The 8143-nt window shown below is 51.7% G+C and overlaps 1 protein-coding gene across 2 annotated transcripts in view; it reads left to right on the top strand.

The window, feature by feature from the left end:
- The first annotated feature begins 3184 nt into the window (after nucleotides 1–3184).
- Nucleotides 3185–8143, top strand: part of ELOVL1 (ELOVL fatty acid elongase 1) — a 33020-nt gene continuing 28061 nt past the window's right edge. For both annotated transcript variants that reach the window (XM_045027383.1, XM_045027381.1), the window contains exon 1: nucleotides 3185–3285. The gene's annotated coding sequence lies outside the window, so the exon portion shown is untranslated. The remainder of the gene's footprint in view (nucleotides 3286–8143) is intronic.

Raw genomic sequence — 8143 nt, 5'->3', positions numbered from 1 at the left:
GTTAAAAGGTACAGTGACTAAAGTGAAATCCCTGCAAGTTGCGTGGGCCCTTTTTAAAGACACCATAATAGAGGCCCAACTTCAATGTATACCGCAAATTAAGAAACACAGTAAAAGAACTAAAAAAGAGCCACCGTGGCTTAACAACCATGTAAAAGAAGCAGTGAGAGATAAAAAGACTTCCTTTAAAAAGTGGAAGTCAAATCCTAGTGAGGCAAATAGAAAGGAGCACAAACACTGCCAACTTAAGTGCAAGAGTGTAATAAGAAAAGCCAAAGAGGAGTTTGAAGAACGGCTAGCCAAAAACTCCAAAGGTAATAACAAAATGTTTTTTAAGTACATCAGAAGCAGGAAGCCTGCTAAACAACCAGTGGGGCCCTTTGACGATCGAAATACAAAAGGAGCGCTTAAAGATGATAAAGTCATTGCGGAGAAACTAAATGGATTCTTTGCTTCAGTCTTCACGGCTGAGGATGTTAGGGAGATTCCCAAACCTGAGCTGGCTTTTGTAGGTGACACATCTGAGGAACTGTCACAGATTGAAGTGTCACTAGAGGAAGTTTTGGAATTAATTGATAAACTCAACATTAACAAGTCACTGGGACCAGATGGCATTCACCCAAGAGTTCTGAAAGAACTCAAATGTGAAGTTGCGGAACTATTAACTAAGGTTTGTAAACTGTCCTTTAAATTGGCTTTGGTACCCAATGACTGGAAGTTAGCTAATGTTAGGCCAATATTTAAAAAGGGATCTAGGGGTGATCCCGGCAATTACAGACCGGTAAGTCTAACGTCGGTACCGTGCAAATTAGTCGAAACAATAGTTAAAAATAAAATTGTCAGACACATAGAAAAACACAAACTGTTGAGCAATAGTCAACATGGTTTCTGTAAAGGGAAATCATGTCTTACTAATCTATTACAGTTCTTTGACGGGGTCAACAAACATGTGGACAAGGGGGATCCAGTGGACATAGTGTACTTAGATTTCCAGAAAGCCTTTGACAAGGTCCCTCACCAAAGGCTCTTATGTAAATTAAGCTGTCATGGGATAAAAGGGAAGGTCCTTTCATGGATTGAGAACTGGTTAAAAGACAGGGAACAAAGGGTAGGAATTAATGGTAAATTCTCAGAATGGAGAGGGGTAACTAGTGGTGTTCCCCAAGGGTCAGTCCTAGGACCAATCCTATTCAATTTATTCATAAATGATCTGGAGAAAGGGGTAAACAGTGAGGTGGCAAAGTTTGCAGATGATACTAAACTGCTCAAGATAGTTAAGACCAAAGCAGATTGTGAAGAACTTCAAAAAGATCTCACAAAACTAAGTGATTGGGCAACAAAATGGCAAATGAAATTTAATGTGGATAAATGTAAAGTAATGCACATTGGAAAAAATAACCCCAACTATATATACAATATGATGGGGGCTAATTTAGCTACAACGAGTCAGGAAAAAGATCTTGGAGTCATCATGGATAGTTATCTGAAGATGTCCACGCAGTGTGCAGAGGCAGTCAAAAAAGCAAACAGGATGTTAGGAATCATTAAGAAGGGGATAGAGAATAAGACTGAGAATATATTATTGCCCTTATATAAATCCATGGTACGCCCACATCTCGAATACTGTGTACAGATGTGGTCTCCTCACCTCAAAAAAGATATTCTAGCACTAGAAAAGGTTCAGAAAAGGGCAACTAAAATGATTAGGGGTTTGGAGAGGGTCCCATATGAGGAAAGATTAAAGAGGCTAGGACTCTTCAGCTTGGAAAAGAGGAGACTAAGGGGGGATATGATAGAGGAATATAAAATCATGAGTGATGTGGAGAAAGTGGATGAGGAAAAGTTATTTACTTAATCCCATAATACAAGAACTAGGGGTCACCAAATGAAATTAATAGGCAGCAGGTTTAAAACGAATAAAAGGAAGTTCTTCTTCACGCAGCACACAGTCAACTTGTGGAACTCCTTACCTGAGGAGATTGTGAAGGCTAGAACTATAACAATGTTTAAAAGGGAACTGGATAAATTCATGGTGGCTAAGTCCATAAATGGCTATTAGCCAGGATGGGTAAAGAATGGTGTCCCTAGCCTCTGTTCAGCAGAGGATGGAGATGGATGGCAGGAGAGAGATCACTTGATCATTGCCTGTTGGGTTCGCTCCCTCTGGGGCACCTGGCATTGGCCACTGTCGGTGGACAGATACTGGGCTAGATGGACCTTTGGTCTGACCCGGTACGGCCGTTCTTATGTTCTTATGTTCTAAAGCCAGAATGGACCATTAGATTGTCTAGTCTGACTCCCAGTATATCACAGCCAGTGAATTTCACCCCATTACTCCTTACTGAACCAAATTTCTTGTTTGACTGATGTCTTGTCAGGACAGGGAAACTGACTGGCACAAGCTTTAACCCTTACAATAATAAGCTATTCATAATAATAAACTATTCTGGAATAGCTCCCTGTCATTTTATTCACTTTCGTCTTTAAATCGCTCTATTCCCGCATAATCAATGCACTCCCATAGTGGGCTAAAATCACTTTTATTCCAAAATAGCACCCCCAGGTTGCACTGGAATAGGGCTAGAAACCGGCTGCTTGGGGCTGTAGGGACAGAGGCATCCGGGAAGGAAGGCCCTTGTCTCCGGGAGATGGGCGCAAAGTGGAGGCAGCCCAGAGACCAGCCAGGAAGTGAGAGGCTGAGCGGAGAGAAACGCGCAGCTTGGCTGTGCGCCATGAAGGGGGAGAGACCAGTTCTGCAGAGCCCCTGGACGAAGGGAAGAGAGGAACCGCCTGAGGGGAAGCGGCACCAGGGAGCCCCCCCCCTGCACCGGGGTCTTTTAAACTGGGCCGCCCCAGACCCTGGAAAAGGGGCAAACGGCTCTGTCCGTACAGCGCCTGGCACAGTGCCCGGGCTCCGCGCCCCGCAGGCTCCGCCCGACGCGGCGCGGCCTGGCCCGGCCCCCGCTAGCGCCCCGCGGACAAGGGAGCCTCCGACGCGGAGGCGGCGCTACCGGGGCTCCAGCTCCGCGCACGAGACGCCGCCGCCCGCCCGAGCGGAGCTGCCAGGCGGGCGGGGCCGGGGTGCGGGGGGTCAGCCCGGCTGTGCGCGCCCGCGCCGGGAGGGGGCGCTGAGGGGCGGCTTCCCCCGCCCCGCCCCGGAGGGCCGCCGGGCCAATCAGCGGCCGCCGAGCGCCGGGGGCGGCCCCCGTAGCGCTGGGGTGACAGCGCGAGCCGGGCGCGTCGGCTGGTCAGGAAGCGCCGCGAGCTCCCGGCAGCGCCAGGCGGGTGAGTCCTGATGCGGAGCGCCGGGCCGGGCCTCCGCCATGGCTCCGGGGGGTGCGGGCCGGGCCTGGCCTCGCCTCCGCCATGGGGGGCGCAGGGCAGGGGGGGCCGGTGCCCGGCGGGGGGCTCTCTGCGTTACGGGGGGTGCAGGACGGGGAAGGGGGGCCCGGGGCCGGTGCCCGGCAGGGGGCTCTCTGCGTTACGGGGGGTGCAGGGTGGGGAAGGGGGGCCCGGGGCCGGTGCCCGGCGGGGGGCTCTCTGCGTTACGGGGGGTGCAGGGTGGGGAAGGGGGGCCCGGGGCCAGTGCCCGGCGGGGGGCTCTCTGTGTTACAGGGGGTGCAGGACGGGGAAGGGGGGCCCGGGGCAGGTGCCAGGCGGGGGGCTCTCTGCGTTAGGGGGGGTGCAGGACGGGGAAGGGGGGCCCGGGGCCGGTGCCCGGCGGGGGGCTCTCTGCGTTACGGGGGGTGCAGGACGGGGAAGGGGGGCCCGGGGCCGGTGCCCGGCAGAGGGCTCTCTGCGTTACAGGGGGTGCAGGACGGGGAAGGGGGGCCCAGGGCCGGTGCCTGGCGGGGGGCTCTCTGCGTTACGGGGGTGCAGGGTGGGGAAGGGGGGCACGGGACTGGTCCCCTGGCAGGGGGCTCTCTGCGTTACGGGGGGTGCAGGACGGGGAAGGGGGGCCCGGGGCAGGTGCCTGGCGGGGGGCTCTCTGCGTTACGGGGGGTGCAGGACTGGGAAGGGGGGCACGGGGCAGGTGCCTGGCAGGGGGCTCTCTGCGTTACAGGGGGTGCAGGACGGGGAAGGGGGGCACGGGACTGGTCCCCTGGCAGGGGGCTCTCTGCGTTACGGGGGGGTGACTAGACAGCAAATGTGAAATTGGTATGGGGTGGGGGGTAATAGGGGCCTATATAAGACGAAGCCCCAAATATCAGGACTGTCCCTATAAAATTGGGACATCTGGTCACCCTAGGTGGGGGTTGCAGGGCTGTGTGGGGAGGGTACTCTCTGCACTGCTATGGTGGGGGAAGAGAGCTGTGCACAGCTAGGCAGGAGCATACCTGAGGATCTGATTACCAGCCCTGATCATAGCATCATAGAATATCAGGGTTGGAAGGGACCTCAGGAGGTCACCTAATCCAACCCCCTGCTCAAAGCAGGACCAACCCCAACTAAATCATCCCAGCCAGGGCTTTGTCAAGCCTGACCTAAAAAACCTCTAAGGAAGGAGATTCCACCACCTCCCTAGGTAACCCATTCCAGTGCTTCACCACCCTACTAGTGAAAAAGTTTTTCCTAATATCCAACCTAAACCTCCCTCTCTGAAACTTGAGACCATTGCTCCTTGTTCTGTCATCTTCTACAACTGAGAACAGGCTAGATCCATCCTCTTTGGAACCCCCTTTCAGGTAGTTGAAAGCAGCGATCAAATCCCCCCTGATTCTTCTCTTCTGCAGACTAAACAATCCCAGTTCCCTCAGCCGCTCTTCATAAGTCATGTGCTCCAGCCCCCTAATCATTTTTGTTGCCCTCCCCTGGACTCTTTCCAGTTTTTCCACATCCTCCTTGTAGTATGAGGCCCAAAACTGGACACAGTACTCCAAATGAGGCCTCACCAATGTCGAACAGAGGGGAATGATCATATCTCTCGATCTGCTAGCAATGCTCCTACTTATACAGCACAAAATGCCATTAGCCTTCTCGGCAACAAGGGCACACTGTTGACTCATATCCAGCTTCTTGTCCACTGTAACCCCTAGGTCCTTTTCCACATAACTGCTTCCTAGCCATTCGGTCCCTAGTCGGTAGCAGTTCATGGGATTCTTCCATCCTAAGTGCAGGACTCTGCACTTGTCCTTGTTGAATCTCATCAGGTTTCTTTTGGCCCAATCCTCTAATTTATCTAGGTTCCCCTGTATCCTATCCCTACCCTCCAGCGTATCAACCACTCCTCCCAGTTTAGTGTCATCTGCAAACTTGCTTAGAGTGCAGTCTACGCCATCCTCCAGATCATTAATGAAGCTATCAAACAAAATTGGCCCCAGAACCGACCCTTGGGGCACTCCGCTTGAAACTGGCTGCCAACTAGACATGGAGCCATTGATCACTACCCGTTGAGCCTGACGATCTAGACAGCTTTCTATCTACTGTATAGTCCATTCATCCAGCCCATACTACTTTAACTTGCTGGCAAGAATACTGTGTGAGACCCTATCAAAAGCTTTGCTAAAGTCAAGGAATAACACATCCACTGCTTTCCCCTCATCCACAGACCCAGTTATCTCCTCATAGAAGGCAATTAGGTTAGTCAGGCATGACTTGCCCTTGGTGAATCCATGCTGACTGTTCCTGATCTCTTGCTGGAAGCCCTTGTGCTGAGCTCTTGGGGGAAGAGCAGGGTGGCTCCTTCTGGGTGATATGGTGCCCCCTGTCCCCTGCTGGGGAAGGGGATGAGAGTCTGGCCCATTTACCCCGAGAACTGCACATGGTGCCCCTGTGGTTGGCAGTAATAGTATAGTAGTCTGAGTCCGCAGGGCTTGGAATTGGCTAGAGAAGAGCTTCAAAGACTCAAGCTGATTCAGCCAACTTCACAGGGACTGCTACGATCATCCATTCTGACCTCCTGCATAACATGGGCCAGAGAGTCCCACCTACTGATTCCTGCATCAAGCCCATAGCTCTGCTTTGGGCTCTGGCCTAGCTTTTTGAAAGCCCTCCAATCCTGAGTTGGCATCAACTTTACCCATTACCTGGAGGAGACCCTTTCTCTTGCTTGCAAAACTTTCCCAGGGCCAGGCCTGTGGCCAGGCTGAGACAGGCTATCCCTCTGTGTTCCTTGGAGAGAGGTTTCAGGTGTGATAACCCCTGCCCAGTGATACTCAGAATGAGGCTTGTGAGTCCCAAGTGACTCTTTGATGTGTCTTCTGTGGCTCTTTTCCGTGCATGATATCAAAACCATGTGATTTAATTATTCACCAATCAGGAGGCTTTTACTATGTTAGTGAACTGTAGTTGATATAATAACACTTGGTCAGTCACTTTGCTATGAGAATATATGTATATATTCCCCTGTCATATTGTACTACATAGTCATGCTGAAGCTATAGTAAAGGGAGGGAAATGAATTCACACCATTGTGGCTCTTTTGGGTAATGATGATCGCTAATAAACCACTGAGGTCTGAGTATCATTGCTCTCGGGCCATGTCTACACCATGGGGACTATAGCAGCACAGCTGTGGCCCTGTAGCTGTGTCGCCATAAGCCTGCAGTGTAGGCACAGCCTACAGTGACAAAAGGGTTTTTTCCTCTCACTGTAGGAGTTGCACCTGCCTGAGTGGCAGCAGTTGGGTCAACAGAAGTGTTCTTCCATCAGCCTAGCAGCAGCTTCCCCGTGGGTTAGGTCAGCCTGGCTGGGGTGCACCCTGCGCACTGTAGCTAGTCAATTTACATGTCATTAACTTAGGCCTGGGTTACACTTAACAAGTCACCACAGGTGAAGTCAAGTGGGTGGTTGTGTGGGAAGAAATGGGACCAATAATCAGAGCAAGCTTATGCATAGGTTAGCTGTGTGCCTGCTGCAACAAGTATCTGCTATCAGCTTTGAGGCCGGGAGGCCTCTTGACAAAGATGACTCTACAGAGTTTGTGCCAGAGGCAGCTGTGAAAAAGTGGGGAGGGATATGCTTGTGTGAGACAGTGAAGGATGGACATTTTCAGAGCAGAGGCAGGAGGCAATGATGCAGTAAGATGATAGATGCAATAAGTGGGGCAGAGATGGGTCATGAGGAGTATTAAAGGTGAGGATGAGATGCTTGTGTCTGAGGAAATAAGGAATCATAGAATATTAGGGTTGGAAGAGACCTCAGGAGGTCATCTAGTCCAACCCCCTGCTCAAAGCAGGACCAACCCCAACTAGGGGGAGTGGAAGCCAGTGGAGGGACTTATAGAGGGAGTGGGAAGGGGAAGACAGAATTGTGACACACTGAAGTGATGTGCCTGGAAACTGATTTTTTGGCAGCAGTGTTTTGATTGGGGTGGGTAGCTGAGATGCGAGGTGAGGAGCAACTGGACAGAGGAAAAAGATTCAAAGATTCTTAGTGTATCCTCAGAGTGTGGCTCTCTGGGGAGCTAAGCTAGCGCTCTCCCCCATTCCCTCACTTCCAAGTGCTGCCGCAGCTTGGGAGTGGGGCTTGTAACATCTGAGACAATCTCTTCCCCTCCCTCTTCCTTTACAGCGCTGTAGTAACACTAACACCTTACACTTGCAGTCCGTAGCACTCTGCACAGCATGGGGATCCCTCCCCTTGCCAAACTCAGGGCAGGAAGGTGAGGATGGTGTCCCAGTTAACCTGCAGGAAGGTGGAGGACCTCACACTGGGAGATGTCTGAGAGCCTGCAGCAAACATCCCTGCACTTGTGAAAGGTGTTATGGGATTCTCAGGCTGTCTACACTAGCACTTTCGTTAGTATAACTTATGTTGCTCAGGGTGTGGAAAAAAAAATCACACCCCTGACTGACACAAGTTTCACCGACAAAAGCACTGGTGCGCACAGTGCCATGTCAGTGGGAGACGCTCTCCTGCGGATATAGCTACTGCCACTCATTGGGGGCGGTTTAATTATGCTGGCAGGAGAGCGCTCTTCCATTGGCATAGATCGGCTACACAGGAGACTGCTGCAGCTGTGCCATTGTAGGGTGTAGTTGTGCTGCTGTAAGGTCTGTAGCATAGACATAGCCTTCGTGTTCACAAGTGTCTATGTCTGTGTAGAGGCTCAAGCTGAGCTGCCTCTGTTTTAAATGGAGGATGCTGGAGTGAGTGTTCTCTGAGGGCCCTTCTGCCCTGGAATTCATTCCCCCCCACCCCA

The sequence above is a fragment of the Mauremys mutica genome, chromosome 8, assembly GCF_020497125.1.
Source record: "Mauremys mutica isolate MM-2020 ecotype Southern chromosome 8, ASM2049712v1, whole genome shotgun sequence".
Taxonomy (NCBI): Eukaryota; Metazoa; Chordata; order Testudines; family Geoemydidae; genus Mauremys; species Mauremys mutica.
Note: the sequence above shows the minus strand (reverse complement) of the source record. Positions and strands in the feature narration are given on the sequence as shown.